The 17,524-nt window shown below is 46.4% G+C and overlaps 1 protein-coding gene across 3 annotated transcripts in view; it reads right to left on the reverse strand.

The window, feature by feature from the left end:
• Positions 1-14,079, reverse strand: part of RASGEF1C (RasGEF domain family member 1C) — a 65,494-nt gene extending 51,415 nt beyond the window's left edge. Inside the window, exons 1-2 of one of the 3 annotated variants that reach the window (XM_063413371.1) lie at positions 13,826-14,079; positions 11,732-11,887 (exon numbers count right to left, since the gene is read on the reverse strand). The gene's annotated coding sequence lies outside the window, so the exon portion shown is untranslated. The other 2 variants (XM_063413370.1, XM_063413372.1) reach the window with 2 other exon arrangements.
• Positions 14,080-17,524: the final 3,445 nt, after the last annotated feature.

Consider the following 17,524-nt stretch of genomic DNA (forward strand, 5'->3'; position numbering starts at 1 on the left):
ATATTTTCATATCATTACTTTCCTTCTCTTATACCTGTGGAGTCTTAGACCACACCAATTTTTTCACCTGTGCAAAGCTTTTCCCAGACAAAGGACAGTCTTCAACTTCCTCGAACACAGTGCAAAACTCACAAGGACCCTCTCCAGATTTTTAGAAAGAAGTATTACGAATCACTTCCAGTGATTCTTCCCATTTCCCAAAATACATTTCCCTTTCCTACCAGAAGACCCCTGTCTGCACACACTCCCCCCTCAGCATAACCAATATATTGATAAAGTGAATGCCTTGCCATACATCTTTTTACTGCTGACTTCTCCCTATGGCTGTTTGAGCTAAGTCCATTCTAATTCCTTGACTGTATTTCTGTACCAATGATTTCCAATTCAAAGGCTTTGCTTTGTCAATTACACACATGCATGCACACACCTACATGTGCACCTTCTGTTAATACTTTAAGCAATACTTGAATCCTTTAATATTCTCTTCAAGGCCTTTAACAATTCTCCCCACAATGCTATTTGGACTAGCAATTAACCCCCCTTGAAACACCACTGCTACCTAATGTTCTTATAGCAGCACCCAGAGACAGGACAATGGGACAGAAACACATTCACGTCCTCACACGCAGGTGTGAAGTCCTGGCTTGCCCATAATCATGTTTCTGTTAACTTATCTCGGGATGAAAACCCTTAATTATTCCCAACTCCGTTTACCCTCCTCTGCTTTGGTAGTTGAGAGCAGGAGTGCTGAGTCACGTTGGCAGAACCATCACTCTTCCTCCAGGGGTGTTTGGCGTGGCCAGTGCCATCAGTTGGCACTCCCAGACTGACCTGGGCTGTACAGCAGCAGCACAGCACGCAGGGCTGCTGGGGCAGCTGGGACACATCGTGCCCCTCACCTCTCAGAATGTGCCAGCCCTGAAATGGCAGCAGGAGGGAGCACTGCTTTCCATTTCCAGGGCTGTTTTCATGCTGCCAACCACCCCGAGGCAGGGCTGTGGGCAGCAGATTAACCTGCCACAGGCAGGACACAGCTGAAGCCTACAAAGAGCTTCTCCTCCCTGCAGCTCGTGCCAAGAGAGCTGGGGAAACTCCAGAAGAGGAGACCCAAGTACACAGACATTGCTCAGAACCTCAATTTACACTCAGCCTTCCAGGGAACTACTTCTATATCTGTGAAGTTTCCAGAAACAAATTGGTTCTCACCTGTAGGGAGCCAACAGTAAGAACTGTCCTTTCCACAAGCTGTGGCTGCCCAGGTATTCCTGCTGATAGCAACTGTTTGAGCCCAGGAGGATTTTAAATTGAAGTTCACCTGCAGTGACCTGTTTGGAAAGGTATTCCCTAATGCGCTCTTGTCTATAACAATAAATGCATATTTCTGCTTAAAAACTGAGACTCTTCTAATCAAAGGAGATGGAACTTCTATACTACATAAAACATGACAAATCAAAATACACTTTTCTTATTATGAGCATGAAAAAAAAAAACCCTTCCTACATAAACATGAACATGATAGAACAGACACTCAAGTTACATACTAAGCATTTTTCAGTGGTTTGGGAAAGAAAAGAAATACAAAATGTGAAGTTAATATTCCTCCTGGAATGAGATTAAAGATATTATTTTACGCCCTACTTGAAACATCATAGTAATTTTCATCTGCACTAATAAAAATAAATCAGCAGCTGATCTTCCATGCATTACAATTACCATTTCATGCAACAGTCACAATGCTTCTGAGATGCATTTGCCCTTTGGAACTCCTGCCACAAATAGAGCTGAATTTAGGGACTGCTGAGTGCGCAAATTTATTACATCAATTCTTTGAGGACATTGTCATGTAGAAAATGCAATGTGGGCAGCTAGAGAAAAGCATCCACAGAAAAGCATCCAACCCTGAGTAAAGATGTTTGAGAGGAAATAATTAGAACTGAGCATCTGAAAAAAGAAAAAGTCATCTTGCATGGCACCAACTGTTGGGTGACCAGCAGAGCCCTGTCTGGAGCACACTCACCACCCAGACAGGAATTAATGAATTCCCAAACAGTCGCCCCTGCCTGCAGCTCAGCCTCTTGCAAAGATGCTCATTTGCAGAGCAGGACACAACTTGCTGTTAGACAGGAGAAGTTCAATATTCATTAAGCAAAAGAGCCCCCACTTTGTGCTGCTGCTGCCTGCTGTACAAATCACCCACCCACGGGTTTTATCAGTCCTGTCACTCACTGTCCCAGGAACGCTGAGCCTCGAATCCAGCAACACTCCCAGCCCTCAGCTGAGGCATTTGCACAGCCTGAGCCCAAAGCTGGGAACCTGCAACTGCTCTTTGAGCAATTCAAACAGAAAATGCTGGAAACACAAAAGGTTTAATCTCAAATTTGCATATAGCAACTTATCCGTGCAATAGATCACTGCTAAAAAAAGACCTACATGAAAAGGGAGAATTGAAGCGGGCAGCTGCATGTTGGGAGATTTACTCCAAACCTCCCAGGCAGCCTATGGAAGCTTGCAAGCACACGCTTTTCTTTTACAACCCAGGACAGTAATACATTCAACTGTGCTGAAGCAAAAGTGTCAGGCACAGAGATTTAAGGAGATAATACAGTGAATGCTCTGGGACTAGATAAAATCATAAAAAGATGCAGGCAAAAGCTGGTTCTTGCTTGCTATTTACTATCAGCTGTCCCTGTTGTATTGGATGGGGAAGGCAGAGCACAACAGCTTCAGCAGGAAGGGTGGCTGGGGTAACCTTCTCCTTGGCTGCCCAAATCCAAACCCAGCTTGTCCCTGAGCATCCCTATTGTTCAAAAAAACAACTCTGGTCACCAATGTGAACATCTGCACCCAACAGTATGGGCCACCAGATGTTCTGGGGTTCAGTGTGTTCCAGCCAGCACTGCCAGGTGGGAGTCTGCACTGCTTTAGAGGCTGACCACAGCCTTGGATCCTGCTGTGCCTGCTGAGCTCTGCAGCACGTCTTGGCAACACAGATTATCCAAGAAACTCAGTAAAGACACGGCTAAGAAGTGCCAAGGTATAGTAGAGTCCCAATAGCACATAAGCTGTCAAAAAAACCCCACCCCAAAACAGCCACCCTGTTTTCCCTGCTTTCAAACTTTTGGAAGTCATGCAGAAAAGAGCTTCATGGCCATTTGCTCGGTGCCTGTAAGCACTTGGTCCCACAGGTCACACTGGGAAAACCCAGCACCCTGGAAAGCCCCACAGCCATCCTGGTGATGCCTGGTCACACATGTCTGCCTCTGCTGGGAGCCTGGAAACCTCTCTTCAGGACACAGCTTTGCCAAATTGGTTTGTCACTGTCTTCCAAATAACTCACACGAATGTCTTGCGTTTTTCAAGCGGTGCCAGGAAACATGGGGCTGCACACGCCACAAACACTGACATATTTCACTAATACAATCCAGCAACAGCATATGGGGAGTATTTATACAGGCCTTTATTATTTTTATGAAAGGTAAATGACTCTCTCAGGGATAGGGTGACTTGTGCTGACAGCATCTTTGTTTTTAGGAAAAAAACCCAATAGGGGAAGGTTGGAGGCTTTGTAAATCTTAACCCATGGGTACAAATTCCTCCAGTCCTGTTACAGGAAAAAGCCCAAGCATTCTCTTCTTCCCACGTTTTTACTGTCATTCATCTTACAAGCTGGTCTTATTGAAGTTGTTACTCAGCACAGTAATTAGTAGAAATTTAAAGACAGATATAAATAAAATTCAGATATTGACTCTTATTAAGTCTTCTTAAGTGTTATTTTACTAGTTGGGGTGGAGCACTTTTGTCATGATTGAACTGTTGAGGAACAATTAAGTAGAAGGCAGCTTTAATTCCTTCCTGATCTCCTGACAAAAGCCAACACACATTCAAACTGGTGTGAGAGAAACCAAAACTAATCAGAGCAATGTGACACTAGCACGCTGTCTCACCAGGTGCAAAGCCAAGCTGGGATGGTCCCAAAACCTCAGATCTTTGCACTTGAGCTTTAATTGGTGGCAGCAGTAAGAGCCTGGGGCAGGGAGCAGTGCCAGGTCTGTGTGGTATTTGCTTGTACTCCCGAGGAAGGGCAAAGGCACAGTGTGGCCCAAAGGATGAGCAATGCACAACTGGTGGGACCAGTCTGGCTTTTAGGGTACCAGCACTTAACTCCTGTGCTCTGACCAGTCACAGTGCAGCCACTGGACAAGTCCCAGAATCTCACTGTCCCTGTGTCTGTCTATCACAAGTGGAAACCAGCCCGTCTCCAACATGGAAGGACGCTTTGATAAATGTGGTAATTATCACCAGACACCCCACCCAGCAAGCAAGAAAATAAAGGCCATTTATTTGTCCAGCTAGTTATAAAACTACTACCAGAAAACTCTGCAAATCAAGCCCCTGGAATCTGATTTTATTAAATCAATGAGAATTATATCACTAATCCATCAGAAAGCCCAAAGCTAATGGGAAATTGTTTATATTGAGTACAAACTCCTTCCATGGAGCTGCCTGGCAGTATCCCTGCCATGGAACAGCCCAGCTGCACCTCTGCCACTCCATTTGTCATCTCAGTGCACCATTTGTTCCTCCGAACACAGATCATCTTACACAAAGCAGTTGTCATGCTTCTCCCAGGCCCTACCATCTCAAGCACTTTGCACATTCCTCTCCACACGTGCTCATAAAAATCACTTGCCCATAAGAGCTTTTAAATGGGGCTTGTCAAAACAGCAAGATGGAAAGGGTGCAGGACAGAACCTCCAGTTTCTTGTGGTCTTTGCTGAAACATCCAAATGCACAGCCTGGTACCAACAGCCTTTTCTTTCCACAACAACCCCTGAGACGTGGTTGTAAAGAAGAATCCTGAGGGAAGGAAGGGAGACACAGCAATCTTAAAAGGAAACGTCACACATGTAAAAAGACTTCAAAAAGCAAAACCTGGATACCTGTAGCAGAAATAAGGAGAAAGTGATTTAAGGCAATTTGGAAATACCATTTCAGTGGCTGGTTGAACACCTTTAGAACACAAATATTCATCAGGCTGTTTACAGTTCAAGGGAAAAAGTTTCCACTTTGCCCAACCCCCAGCAGAGCACAGTCTATTCCAGTGAGGAACATAAATTTTGAGCAATTCCAACAGACAAGAAGAAGTCACTGGCTTTAAGTCAATTTAACTGATTTCAGGAAACTTAAGCAATACTCAAGACGAGGGCTCTCAATCTCAAAGACACTCAAACCCTGCTAGACCTGCTATTGTGTAGACAGCAATTGATGATTTATTGACTGCAACGTGCTGTGGATCAAGCCTTAGTATTTGCTAATATTTCTCCTGGAATTGGCCTTTAATGGTCCAATTCCACTGCTATTAGTGAGAAAGGAACAACGCCCATTTTCTTCAATAGAGTTAGATGAAGTTGTATCAGTTAGCAGCTGAACTGGAAAAATAAAACATTTGGACCAATTAGTCTTACCGCTAAGATAGACAGCATTATTATGAAAACTTCAAATCTAGGGCTAAATCAAAGAAATCATAGTGCAGTTTCGAGATTAAAAAGAAAGGTGTTGAGAAGTGCAAATCCGCCGCTCATTCCCTCGGGTGCATTTCAGAAGTAACCCTGGCGAAACCAGGGCAGCTCCAGGGACATAAATACAAAGTGACAGGGAAATCCAGCCTTCTATTCACATCACATATTCCATGGTTCTTTCTATTTCACAGTAATATACCAAGTTAAGCTGCTTATTAGATGGGCACATTCTCCTAACCGCAGCCAGGCTTGTATGTTATGTTGGGCTTGCCATCAGTACTGACCGCCCTTTAATCATAATTCTGCTGTCATTTGTGGTTCCACTTCAGAAGATCCTTGCTTTAATGGGATTGCTGTTAGCACTTGCTGCAGCCCAGAAGAGAGGTATGTGAGTAATGCCACGAGAGGGACTCCCTGTAAGCATCCCTGTTTATAAAACCCTCCTGCACATTTTCCTAACAATCTATACTTTCAAATACTTCTGTTGGCCTACAGGATGTTGTGGCATATGCTTCCATGCCCCACAGTACACCCATTAGCAAGAAATGACCTTCCTAAAATGACCTAATAAGAGCTAATAACTGCCATAAAGCATAAAAAGGCTGTGGTACAGAAGGTCTTTTATGGAATGAAAAAAAAAAACCACCAATTTTTTATTAGCAGAATCACTAATGGACACAGAGTCCTCATGTGATCAATTTACTTTTAGGAAATGCCTGGTATCAGATAATGAAATTATCTCACAAAACAAAAACAACCCCCAAACCAGCACTTTCAAAAAGCACAGTGCAGTCTGGCAGCTCATGAATGAAACACTCCATAGATGTTTGTGTACATTTATAATTTACTACACCACATTAAGAAATAAGACAACTGCAAACGACAAGCTGATGCTCTCCCAGCTGTGTACACTATGCAGTGATACCTTCCACCAGGGCTCAGCCAGCCTTGCTACCAACCTTCCAGCTGGGAGAACGAGAGAAGGATCCAAAGGATCCAGACCAGTTCCAGCAACTGAGTAACAAATAGCAGCAACTCTGCCTTCATAAAGTTCTGAAGCAATACACACTGAAAAGCTGTTTAGTGTGTGCACATGCCAGGAGCAGAAGCACAAATCCCACTCCTGATACAGAGCATCACGCCTGCTCCAGACCTTGCTTTCATCCTGCATCCCAAACTTGTATAAAATCACTGCTAATCTCACACAGAGGCAGAGACCCGTGTCTGGCAGCTCATGTAGGACCAGGTTCAGCCCGTCTGGAACAAAGCACCAAACTCAGCCAGTCACACACCTAGCTTTACACGTGTTCCCAGCTCAGAGAGAAATCTCCAGGTGCAGTTTTCAGCACATAACTGATCCTACAAAGCACAGCAAGACAAGCTCTTCTTTATGTCCTCACCAGGAGAAGACTCAATGTAACTGCACAGAAGTACCTCACAGGATATTTTCTACAACAATTTCACCTGCCCTTGATCTTTCTGCCTGAATTTCTCTATTGAACCCATTGTTTGCAGTTGCACCTGTCACCCTGGTGAATTATTCCATGCTGGCTCATCCCAGTGGCTGAATCATAAGAGACCCACGTTACCATAACCCCAAACTCTTTCTGCACACCCACATAGGGAAACTCTGTTCAGAGTTCCACGAACAAGTTGAGAGATTTGCATGAAGCAATGGAAAAGATTAAGGACCTCAACAGTCATCTTTTCTCTCTGCAGATCCACTGACTACACTCAGCATCTTGTCTGTGTTCCAGTCTCAGTACAGCTGAAGTCTCCTGGCAGCAATCCAGGGACAGCCACAGATCCCTGGTGCTTTCAGAGGGCACCTTCTGCAGTTCACAGGGCACAGCAGGGACTGTCTGAAGACATTCCTGGCTCATACCCCTGCATGATCCATCCCTACAGCCTGTCCTGAGTCCCAGCCCTGCAGAAAGCATCAGACCTTTTGACAGCACCCAAGTGGAACATTCCAACTTCCTGCACTTGTGGCTTCCTCTTCTATTTGTTTTTAGGCTGTGGAAGGTACATGGAACACAATCCCCAAGCCAGGTGACCAGGCTGAACATGGTGCAGGATGTTTATACACATGCATTGGAACAGCCTCCACAGACACGTTCAAAACGGCTGTAATCAGGAAATGAGCCATGAAATGTGTAAGCGGCGGCACATTAATAATCTGTTTTATAGCTTAAATTAGAATCTTTGGAATTTCACAGCCAGACACTTTTAAATAGGTCAAAAATGCAGTAATCACACTTAATGATCACACTGTGATGTGCACCGCATCAGAGCTGGGAGTGAGGAAACCTGAGCAGAATGGATATGAACTACTGGCACTCTCAAAAAAGCATTTAAAGAACCACAAGAACAAAACACATAACTCAGGCACCAAGTTTTTCATCTTTTGATCCTGCTCTTCAGAAATGAGGTGTGAGATTTCATGTGATCACAGACAACAAATGCTGTTCTCTGTATTTTCCTTTTAGTTAGCACTGCAGGTTAGCAAGGGATTTGACCATTTACAAGTGAGAATGTAATGATGTTAACAAAGAGACCCATCTTCCCCATCTGAGAAACAGGATTTGCTGTCCTGCCTGCCCACGCACATGTCATCCCCAGTGCACAGCTTAAAACACATTCCTGGGCATCAGCATTTGGGTTTCTCTCAAAGAAAAGAAAAAAAAATCCACAGATCAATCTCAGTAATCTTTTAGTCTCCAAACCAGGGAAACCCTTCACAATTTTGCTAAATTTAGACACGCACTTACGTTCTCTCTACACCAACTTGATTTCAGGTACAATATACCTAATGGAAAAATTGAATAAAGAATGAGAATTTCAGCAAAAGACACAGTCATTGACTAATTAATCCTGTCCTGTCAAGCTACTGAGGCATAACCAAAAAGGCAAACTAGGAAAAAAAAATCAGCTATATTCTGTGAAAACAGAGTCAATGTTTGTCTACTGTGAAAGTACAAAGTCAGCAGGGGAGACTGCTTGGAAGCTTGTAAGAAAGCAGTAGAGAAATAGTTTTTTGGTTTCTTTTCTCCTCCAGTCAAACTTGGCTTCTTCTGAAAAAACAAAGCAAGGCAAAAGATGAAAGGCCTTCTCTTCTGAAGCCAAAGATGAAGAATACAAAGAATATTAATGACTAACAAGTCTGTCTGTAAATGCCATGAGCTTAGCTGTAGAAGGGACTAAAAGGAAGAACAGTACTGCTATTAACTAATAAGTTTCTGATCTAACAAGCAGTGATGAAGGCTGATTGGGTCATTTATAGAAGGAACATTAGTTCAGAAGAACACAGGTTCCCTTGAGAGGATAAAAGGAAAGAAGAAAAGATGCCATTATATACATGCAAAAGCTCAGGATGGTTCACTCACCCAGCACATAAAGGTAGTAAATTCCCAATTAGGGCTCGTCTGTCCCTCACATGTTTTTGTGTGCAGGTACAGCAGATGGTTGTCTTGTGGAAAACTTGAGAATCGGCGCAAATTTGTGAGTAGCCTTATATTACAGAACACTGGACTTTGATGAATGGCATTTCCTAAGGGAAAAATTCAAAAACTGCAGAACCTTGTCTTTGTCACAGCAAAGCCTTATTATTGGACCCAGCACAAGCCTGCCTGGCCCCCAGAGTTTCCCAGTGTCCTGGAATTCTGCAGTGGTCCAGGAGGGTCTTATGGACCAGGGGCAAGGGAGGGAGGCAGGCACTGGCCCCTCACTTCTGCACAAGCACAGCAAGACCAGTGCAAAGCATGTCCTTCCATGTTTGAAGTTTGCCTATTCTCTTTCAAGAAATTCTTCTAATTTAAGTAAGTGAAACTCAATAAAACCAGGAAGAAGGAAAACAACCACCTCAGAGCCAATAGTGACACCACGCCAACTTCAGATTTGGAAACTGATTCATTTGCCAGCTCATAGGCACACACACCTAGTATGTCTATATTTATATTCATGGACTCAGGCTCCCTGCTTGGTAGAGGCACTCTGAGTATTTTTAAATCAGCCAGAAATCAACAATCACTGTACTTAGAGAAGATGGAAAAATTCCCTTTTCTCTAAGCTCAGATTAGAGGAATCTTGACGTATCAGCTGTGCCTGTAGCATCCAGCAAGGCTGAGAGCCAGCACGGACACACAATTGACTGAGATTCCTTCCCTTAACAGGCCACTGCTCACTCCTGCAGACAGGCTGTATTTTGCACTGCAGCCTGATCCAGCAGATGACATGAGAAGTTTCTGTGTCAGGATGGAAATCTGGGAAGTGTTCTGACATTGTGAGCCATGGCAATGTTGAACCCAGCAGTGCCAGAGAGCTGTGCTGCTGTCCCCTCCTGCTGCCTTACTGGGCTGGGAATTCAAAGCCCCACCTTCAATGCCCAGCTTTGTCCATAACCCACAGTGGTCTCAGGAGATCACCAAACTCCCCCAGCATCCCCTTATGGAAAAGGGGGATAACAACACGTCTCAGCAGCATCACAAAGGTTTGTTAATGCTTGTAAGCACTTTGTAGATAAGCAACATCAAGGCAGCAGTTAGCAGAGGGATTTGGGGCACAGACAGACATAAATCCAAAGCACTCATATCGTATACTTCTTTTAGACAAGCATAGCAGCAGATCAGCTCCCTGCATTTAGTGGTTGTGGGCTCCATCCTCTCAACAGACTGAGCACTCTGCCTTTGATCCAAAAAATGAGTCCGCGGAGAATATTCACATGTTTAATGTTAATCATATGCTTAAATTCTCTGAATCTATAAAGAGAGAAAAAGAGAAAAGTGTTCCCCAGCTCCAAAACAAACACAAATTCCCAGAAGTTATATTTAGGACATGAGCAAACATTTGGCCAGCAAAGGAAAAGCCTTCACCATACACCTGCTAAGCTTCTGCATCCCTCAGGAAACCTGCAGGTGGGAAAAGTGCCCAGAGTGAGTTTGCTTAGACAAGACCTTTCTAAAATAACTGGCATGGTAATATTGGAAAGAAGCACGCAGAGCATGTGACCTACTATTCTTACACAGGCAAAGCAGTCCTTGAGCAAGAAAATCAGAAAACAGAATAAATGAAGTTTATTAAGAAATTCACCACACAGATTTGAACTTCTGACTAGGAATTTATAGTTGCAAATGAATGCATTCATTTATTAACTGTCTACTGTGAGAGAAGAGGCTTTCCTCAGAGGACAGGCACTGCCACCCAATTCTCACAAATTCCATATGCCTTCAGCAGCTCCTAGAAAGCATCTTCTCACAACTCTGCATCAGAAAGGAACAATACTGAGCAAAAGGAATGGAACCCCCTTGAAGCCTTGTTCATTTCCAGCACGTGGTGCTCTCTCATCTTCACTATCTGAAATATCCAACTCAATTTACATCCTGCTAAACTCCTGGGCTAGCTAATGGCTCGGGGCTACCAGTCTGCTAAATCACCTGGCCAGAGTGTCCAGGAGTCTCTGCTCTTGCATCAACCCTGCTTTGACCCAGCTCATCCTGGGTGCTTTCCTGCAGATGGATCAGGTCTGTGGAGTGAGGACACAGCTCCCCTGGAGCAGGGGAGGGAGCTGCAGTGTCAGGATGCAGCGAGCTCCCCTCAGTCAGACACTCCTGCAGAGCACTTCAGCTGCAGCACGGACACAGCCCTGGCCACAGCAGCATCTGCAGCATGAACACAGAGCTGGCTTCCAGAGATGATTTTCAAAACCCTGTTAAACAAGCATGTATAGCAAGAAAAGCCTCAGGCAACCAAAGGGCCACTGTGCAGAGCTTCATTGCTGCAGCAGACCCATAAACATTACCCAGCTTACTCACAGCAACATCACGTTTTGCCAGCGTGAAAAGGACAAATCACTCTCTCACCAGCATAAATTGTCCAAGAAGTTAAATAAGGCTGCTAATTATTTCTAAGGATTTTTAAAGAATCCTTTAAGACTGCTGCCCTCAAATTTGATTAAAAAACTCTACAAATGTTTTCAACTAAACATCATTAGATGAAAGTGACTTGATGATATAAAAGAACCATTTTCTTATGTAATGGCTTTTTGAGAAGCGTGTGGTATTTTAACAGTACACAGCACTTTTACCTTAATGAACCAGAGGGAGCTGTACTAGTCACACCTTACAAAGGGTTAACAAGGTGTTTATCTTCCTTGTTTGGCTGAATTAGAGCTACAAAAAGTGCCCTGACTCAGCGGAGGCAGAATGCATCCCTACCTTCACCTGCCGTACACCAAGAAGCACGAGGGATGGAATTACAACGCTGGGTGAGGCTCTAAGAAGTCCAAGGGAAGTTAAGACACCACAAGGAATCCTGGTTATATTTCTCCACCTCCTTTGCAAGACACTTTGCTGTCCCAAGGATTGCAGACACTACAAAACAACACAAAGTTCACTGCTGTTGCAGCTTATCAGCATGACCTGGCAGACCCCACCATGGGGAAACCCTGTGGAGAGGACTGAAAGCCCCAGAGGACACCTCCATGACTTTCACCAGTCTCCTGGAGGAAGAAGCACTGTCTCCTGTGATGGGGTAGCTACAAGGCATAACCCCAAGCCTGTGCAGTGCAGGGCATCTCTCACCATAATCCCATCCTCTTTGACATCTCTGGTGCCTTTGCTTTGTTCAGTGCCTCCATTAATATCACCCAAGGCTTCACCACCAGGCACTTTCCCCTGGCTTGACTCTTCCTTTGCTCCACCACTTCTTCATTGAAGTACACAAAGAGCCAGAGTGTAACAAAGAAATGCACTCCCCATGCTCACTCCTTTCCCAGTCATCCTCCTCCATCCCTCAGAGGCAGCCCACTCCTTCTCCCATCCCTAGCTAAACATTGAGATTAAAGGAGTCCTGGGAAACAGAGCACCAGCAAGGGGCATCTTTCAGTGCTCAGGAGGGCAGATACACCTCCAGGAACGAGGTGTACCACAGAGCACAGGTATCCCACAGCAAGAGCTGAACCTGGGCAAGGGCTGCTGGAATACACCTTTTCAGCTACGCTGGCTTGAGAACCATAATTAAATTTTGGTCTAATTTCCTCCTGATCTACAGCTCTAACTCCTCAGTGACTCCCATTAAGCTAATTCCCAATTGTGGTATCACTCTGGGTGTTTGCCTTAAATAAGGAACCCAGGAAGCTACTAAAACAATATAACTATCTTTTTATCTAGGAAAATACATGCCCAGGAAATTGCTCCTGTGGAATCCAAATGTCAGTATTTCAGGTTTCAGTAACATCATACGATGTGCCATCACCACCCTACTCAACACATGGGCAGACACCATCAAGTCTAGAGAATACCACCAAAACATAAATGGTTCCTCCTCCGCACTTCTTCTTCCTCATCACCTTCCAGGGTTTTATGCTGTGCCAGAGGGAGCAGTGCCCAGTGTGGGTCCTCAAACAGCTACCAAAGCACCGAAGGCTGTGCGATGGTACCCAGGAGTAGCCCGGGTGCTGGAGCCACCGCTGGGGAGGTCTGTGCAGCTGCTCCCCTGTGCTGCTAATTGGGTACCGTGGACACGCTCACGCCGTGAGCACATCTCTGACATAACGCGGCATGACAATTTCTCCAGAGTCACAGAAATGCAGAGCATACAAATAAACCTGAATGCTGAAACCCTTTCATTGTTCATAAGAATATGCACGCTGCACCTGTTACGACCAAGGGCACTGTCTGCGCCTTGGAGCTGATTATTCCAGCCTCTAACAAGCCTGTCTGTCTTGAAGGACTGTTAAACTCCAGGAGTTAATAAAGCACAACAAAATTATTTTACAAAAAGACATCATTACCGAATATACAGGCAGAGATCTTTAAAGGCAAGGTAAAGAAAACAATCCTCAAACTGACATCTTCCTCTCAGCTTCTCTCAACCGCAGGGTCGATTTAAAGCCAATTTAACTGAAACCAAACAACTCCAAAATTGATATTAGTAAAGTCCTACCCTGAAACAAATGTTGGCGAGCCCAGCTGCAAGCCCAGCCCGGGACTGCCGGCAGAGAGGAAGGCAGGACGCTGGCGCGGCAGGAGCGGGGAGCGCTCCCCGAGCCCCGTCCCGGCGGGAGGAGCGGCCGGGGCGCTCCCGCAGCGCCGCGGGCAGCGGGAGCCGGGGCCGCCGCAGGAGCAGGTGGCACAGCCGGTGCCCGCAGCCCAGCCCAGCCCCGCCGCCAGCACGCGTGGGGCGCCGGCCCGGGGGCGATTTTCCGCCGGAGAGAAGGAGACGGAGGAGCGCGGCAGAGGAGCGGCAGCCGCGGCTGCGGCAGCGCGGTGCGGGCGGGGCGCGGCGGAGGGGACGGGACCGGCACTCACCGAGCTACGCGCGGCTGCTGCTGCTGCCCCCGCGGCCGTCCATGGCTCCGGCGGGGGGACGGGAGCCCGCTGCGGGCCACGGCCGCCCCGCGATCCGCCGCATCTGCCCGGCGCCGCCGCCGCGGAGGAGGAGGATGAGGAGGAGGAGGAAGAGCGGAGCGCGCCGCCCCGGAGCCCCGCACAGCCCGGCCGCAGAGCGCCGCCTGCCCGCCGCGCCGGGGTGGGATGGGATGGGTTCGGATGGCACGGGATGGGATGGCACGGGATGGGATAGGATGGGATGGGATAGGATGGGATAGGATGGGATGGGCTCCCGGCGGCGCGGGGGGGCCCGGCCGCGGGGGCAGGTGCAGCCGCCCGGGGCGGGGGGCGGCGCGGAGCCGGAGCCGGGCGCGGCCCCGGGGCGGCGCAGCTGCCGGAGCGGGGCTGGCGGCGGCCGAGCGCCGAACGGGGGGCCAGGAGCGGCTGGGAGCGCCTGTGTGTAACGTGGCCGGGCGCGAATCCGCCCCGCGAGGGCTTTTAATGGAGTACAGATGTTCCCTAATATAATTATATCGTCCTCTCCCCGATAATTGGCTTTGGCAGCCGCGCTGATCGAATCCCCCCGCGCGGCTGCCGTGCGCTCCCCCCGCCGGCACCGCAGAGCCGGGCACTGCCCTGGGGACCCGCGGGGACCCGGCATGGCCAGGGCCCTGCTCCCGAGGACCAGCGGTCACAGACCTGCCATTGCGATGGAAGACTTTGGCACACAGCAGGTGAAGATCAGGGGAAACGCTTATTTACTTATTTCTTAAAGTGCATGTCCTCAGAGAGCGTGGGCTTGCTTTGTAAGCGGGCTGCCCGTAGCCAGGGAGGAAGAAACAACGTGGGTGTAGGACGGAAAGGTGTTTGCACACACCGGGGAAGGAAGGACCGTGCTATTGAACAGGAGCTCAGCAGCAGAGGATGTCCTGGCCGGCTGAGCAGGACCAGATCCCCCGTGCAGCTCCCTCGCTGTACCTGTGCTCTCAATGGGCCAGGTGAGCTGCAGATGGTTAAAACACCCCAGTTCTCCCCAGCTTGGTTTGTCTTTAGGGAAATTGCCAATGAGGACACGCTAATACAAGCCAGATGTGTGGGTGTTTTATGCATCTATGCATAAAAAATGGATCAAGCCCTCAAACTCATCTTGCAGAGGACAAGCAGCCAACACAAGGTAATGATTTCTAGTCACTACAGGCCCCAGACCACACTGCTTTCACCTGATGACTCAAACCTGAAACCCAGCCATGCCATTCCTGCTGACACCTGGACACTATGAGGTGTGTAAATACTTCAGATAAGCAGGATTAGGGAATTCTTTTAGCCCAGGGTTGCAGAGGGGAGCTGCAGAGAGCTGACGCATCTGTACTCTCCTGCAGCTCGGGCAGTGTCTAAGGGGATGGGCAGTCCTGCTTGTTAACACAAAGTGCAGGCTGGAAGTCAGCTCCCCCATCCCCAAAAGATATTCTGTCCTGTCCACTCCTCTTGCCCAGTCCAGGGTCTTAACTACCAGCTCTTATCAATTTAAGGGAAGGCAAGCAATGACAGTTCTTCCAAGCAATTACAAACTTCTCAGCCTGAGCCCACAATGATGGTCACACTCCCATTTTATATTTATCAGTGGTACCAAGGTGATATCTGTGAACAGAGAATCATTTTGGACCTATGGAAAGGGTAAAGGGGTGGCTCTGTGCAGAGTCTGGAGCTACATCAGCATTAATCCTGGTCTCAGCATGAGGAGCTCTGCCTTTATCTTAGCAGGAACAGTAAAATTTCTCCTTGTTTTCACACCTGTGCTCTGCAGATTTCTGAGGGACCAAAACAGACAAAACAGAGGGTTTCACAAGCTGGACAGGACATGGAGTATCCTTGGTTTGCCTTCAGTGGGGCCTTTTTGGGATTTTGCTCACCTTGTAATACACCCATGGCTGCTCAGGAGACAGAGAATCCAACACAATCACAGATATATAAGTGATGCTGGTTTTCCAGAAACTATTTTTCATGTCTGCTTTTTGTCCTTGATTCAGTTCTGATCCTAAGGTGAAGGCAGGGGAAGGTGTAGTGTCAGAGGCACTGTGTATTCCCTGAGAGCAGATGCCTCTGCAGTGCATGGCTTAGGAGGTAGGATGGGGACAAAGAACTGAGACTATCTTCTCCTCCAGCTTCACTTCGGCCATAGGAGAATCTTTTCTTAGAAGGGTATAAATATAGAAGAGGTGAGGGAAGCACAAAAGCAATACAACCTGGAACATGACTTGAAATAGAAGACAAGACACCTGACAGACTGACTGCAATATCTCTTTCAAGCTCTTTTCTTTAAATGTTATTTTAAAAAAACAACAGCCCATCATAATTACAGACTCTCTTAGACTTCCCAATCTTCCTCTGAAACCAACACAGAAATTACTTCAGAGAACTGCCTAGTTTAGTTTTCCCTCAGGGGCAGATGTAGGAGAACATTCACCTCAAACAGAGGAGTTCTCCAGCTTGTGAGCTCTCCAGTGAAGGTACAACAAACTCTCACACTTACCTTATCCTTGCTTTTCTTATGCTTCATGGCTGACCTCTCAGCAGGAGCTTTCTGCTTCCCCCAGTTCTGCAGATAAGCACTTTCCAGCTCTCTCTCACTGACTGAGTTTCTCTGCCCTTTTCCCAGGTATAAAGCTGGTAAGTGTGTGATTTCCAAGGATCAACTCTGTCAAAGAGAGGAGGAACAGTGGACTCACTCCTCTCTGACCTCTCTTCTATTTCCTGTCCTCCACCCATTATTAAAGGTAGATGGTTCAGATCTGGCTCCAGCTCGTTCCTCAGATATTCCAGGGTAACATTCTTCAGTCTTTGCCCTTTTCAGAGTACTTTTTGTTTCTGTGCCCCTCTGCAAATAGGTAGGTGTTGTTTCCTGAAAGCATTGTGCTTGTATTTTCCTGGAAGCAGAAAACAGGGAAAATTCAACCAGTAACAAGTCAATCATTGATTCTGTTCTTTATTTCATCCCATTTTTAGAATAAACGCTAAAAGAAACAAGGTAACATAACTGTTCCATCCTGAACAAATAAGAACAAGGCCTTTCCCCCCAGTACAAGGCACCTGTCCAACATTTTATTAACTTTGCTAATTGCATTAAGCATCCTGCAGTGCTGAAGAGCCATCAGCTGCTAAACCCAGATCACTATAGTTGAGCTGGCTGTCAAATGAGAAAAAAAAAAAGGCATTTTAGACCCAGAGTAGTAACCAAATAATCATACTGAATTCTGCTCAGCTCCTTGCTGTGATCATATTTTATGAACTACTGGAAGATGGTGCTAGCATTCACACAAAAAATATGAGCTGTATGGGTGCAAGTGAGATTGATTAATAGATCTCACATGTTCAGACACTTCCACAGACAACAAAAAATTAGGTTTCTCTATGTGAATATTTTATGCAGATTTTTATGCAGATAATTTGTACCTGCTCTTTCATTTTGTTACCTGTAGTATTACATGTGAACATAATAATAATCTAAATTTGCAAACACAAATTACTGGAAGGTCTGGATCTGGCACACTGGGGAATAATTTCTGGCTGGAAACATTAGCAGTGTGATAACTATTTAGACAACTATATAAAATGAAATAAGTACTTGTCAAAGGAAAAATGCATTGTTATGAAAACTGGAATTGGTATAGTCTCAAATAA

Source organism: Prinia subflava, chromosome 16, assembly GCF_021018805.1.
Source record: "Prinia subflava isolate CZ2003 ecotype Zambia chromosome 16, Cam_Psub_1.2, whole genome shotgun sequence".
Taxonomy (NCBI): Eukaryota; Metazoa; Chordata; class Aves; order Passeriformes; family Cisticolidae; genus Prinia; species Prinia subflava.